Source organism: Hyla sarda, chromosome 8 (assembly GCF_029499605.1).
Source record: "Hyla sarda isolate aHylSar1 chromosome 8, aHylSar1.hap1, whole genome shotgun sequence".
Taxonomy (NCBI): Eukaryota; Metazoa; Chordata; class Amphibia; order Anura; family Hylidae; genus Hyla; species Hyla sarda.
In genome coordinates, this window is record NC_079196.1 from 17,737,004 (window position 1) to 17,740,021 (window position 3,018).

Consider the following 3,018-nt stretch of genomic DNA (forward strand, 5'->3'; position numbering starts at 1 on the left):
TGTGACACCAGGGCACTGTTAACCTACACGGTCCGAGGATGAGATAGCTTCTCCTGGACCAGGCGTGGGGGTAATGAATACACTGATGCAAGGTTATGGATAATTATCTTTACTGTTGCAGCACTTAGTACAGACTTTGGTGCAGAGGGAAGTGCAGAGTGATCTGGAATAGCCTGTCCCTTGCTGGGATTTGTAGTTGCTGAGACTTGAGATTAAATAGCAGTCCATGCCTTGTCATGCCCCCTCCCATAAACTTGCATTGAGGGGGCGTGGCGTGATATCACGAGGGGGCATGGCCAACCCCTGCAGAGCGCACACAGCGTTCGGAACTAAATGTTCTGAATGCTGACCAGTGGAGTACCCCTTTAAGACTGACTGACTTCTCATCCTTAGGCTTCCTCTGACTTCTCCACACAGCACTGAACTGTACTGCTCCTCATTCTCTCCTCACTAAACTGAACAGACACTGAGCTCTGCACTTAGACTGAACACACACTGAACAGCTCCTCCCCCCATCCTACACTACATAAAGGCCAATGTTGGGAGGCTCCCATTGGGGTGTCAGGGTCACCTGGTCTCTCTGCAGCAATCTCGATACCATAGTATAGGGCAGTGGTCTCCAACCTGCGGACCTCCAGATGTTGCAAAACTACAACTCCCAGCATGCCCGGACAGCCGTTGGCTGTCCGGGCATGCTGGGAGTTGTAGTCTTGCAACATCTGGAGGTCCGCAGGTTGGAGACCACTGGTATAGGCGTTGCACATTGATGGAGGGCGTGCAGAACCATCAATGTGCCGCCCCTAATCTATGGTATCAGATCAGTGCTGGATTATTAGGTCACTGGTTATCTGTCAGACTACTGATATCTATCTCCTGAGGAACCCCGCCGCCACATTGTATATGTGTGTGTTGGATTTTAATAAACATGTTTTTCTTCACTTTAATTTGTACATAGTCATTAGTATATGATGATGCATCATCATAGGGTGTAGGTATACATGCATTTGTGTATTAGTCTAGAGTCCAGGGAGGGGAGAGTCGATGATCGAAGTGGGGTCGCCTCCTCCACTGTTAGGCAGGGACAGGTTGTTATGTGGTGAGCCAAGGGGTGTATGGTGCAGATGTAGGGGCAGGTAGTATTTACTCCAGGGGCAAGGTGTTTTTAAATCCCAATGTTCGTGACGCCAGGGCAAGGTTTTCTGGTGATCGATAACCACCCGAACGATTTCTCCGCTATCCCTAACAGAGCAAAGACGAGTCCAAGGCCAGGCTAGGGTTAACAATGGCTTTACTGAGGTTAGGCAGTTGTTAAAGTCTCTATAGCTAGGCCAGAATCCCAGAGAGTCGCTTCTCGTCCTTTTGGCTAAGATCAAGTGTAGTATCTGTTCTTATCAGTGGTTTGGTCTTTCCCATTGATGTAAGATGGGTGCTGCATGGAGGAGCAGGTGTATCGGCACGTTCCAGAGCTGGTGCCACAACACCAACTCAACGGCTGTCCTGATGTGACCTGTTTCCTCCGGGTCTCGCCATGAGGCTGGGAGGGTGTAGAGCCGAGGTACTTTTGTGCCTCAGGGAGTGGTGACCCTGTGGTGCTGAAACTCACTGGGTGTTATAACTCACTGAGTGAACGCACTGCACGATTACTCTTCCCCTTTGGCACTCAGCCTTGGTATCCCGGACTTCTGGCTAGGATCAGGGAAATTTTCATAGATCCGGCCGGATGACCGGGCAGTATATCTGCACTTATTCACTTATTTATTATTTTTTTATGTCACTGTGCCACTTTGCGTGTTTTCTTTGTACACAGGATTTGTCAGGATGCGGTAGCCCTTCTGGGTGTCCCTCCTGGCGGTCTAGGGGAGGTGTGTGTGGCCATTAGGTTCCTCACCTCCCTGCAACCCCTGAGCATCTTGGCTTCGGTTGAGATGCCACCAGTATACGGCTCCTCGGCTGATACCTTGGTTAACGCCTAGGTTGAAGCCAGGAGCATTTGCGGACCCTTAGCAGCTTCAGAGAAAAGGGGCATCGAACCTGGATCCTTGTAGGTGCCTTTTGGCCCGGAGGTGAAGGGTAGGTTTGTTGGGGGCCTCTCTCCTGTTGGAGAAGGGCTTAGTGAAAGACCGCATCCTTTGTGCACGTTCTTTTTTAGTGTGACACGTTTGCACTTTTTCTTGCACTTTGGGTGATAGAGAGCACGTGCCTCGGCTCTAAAAAAATAAAAAAATAAAAATAAAGATTCCCAGAGAGTCAGCCAGTAAGACGGAAAGGGCCCTGCAGCTTGCTTGGGTTGCAATACTTTTGGATCAGACTTCAATGCAGCCACTCTGACTATAATTGACTTGACTGGTAACTTGACTTGGTGGCAGGTAGAGACAGTAGACATAGATGGCTGGACTTACTGACACATAGGCTTGAGGCCTCCATGTGTACTGGATACTGGATCTGAGGTGTCTGTGCTTGGCTGTGCCTCAGGATTAAGAGAGAGATTGTAATGGCTGCCCCTCTAGTAAAAGGGGGCAGAGCAAGCCACCCATTGGTCAAGCTGCAGGTCAGGTGTTTAGCTGGGGCTCTCTGGGTAACATAACATGTGATAACATAACATGTGATACCTCCTAAGGTCCTTAAAGGTCCTTTTATACCTTATGTACTTAACATTAGTGATGAGCAGCAGGAGCCATATTCGAATTTGCGATATTTCATGAATATATTGACGATTATTCGTCCTATGTTCGCATATTCGCTATGTACATTCACTTTTTTTTCCAATGTGAAAATTCGCAAGGAAAATTTGCATAAAAATTTGCATGTGAAAAAAACCCTAAAAATACCCGAATATTCGTCATTATGAATATATAGCACTATATTCTAAATATTCGCCAAATTGCGAAGTGCCGATATTTGCGATAAAAATTTGCATTACGAATATTCGTACTCAACACTAGACATAACAATTAACTTACTACTATGAGGAAGATGCTGCAGGAGAGTCCCTAGGACAATGAGGGACTCAACCTGACA

General features: G+C 47.6%; 1 pseudogene; it reads left to right on the forward strand.

Annotated features, from left to right (window-relative positions):
* Nucleotides 1–1,343: 1,343 nt before the first annotated feature.
* LOC130290116 (U2 spliceosomal RNA) lies at nt 1,344–1,489 on the forward strand (annotated as a pseudogene).
* The last annotated feature ends 1,529 nt before the right edge of the window (nt 1,490–3,018 follow it).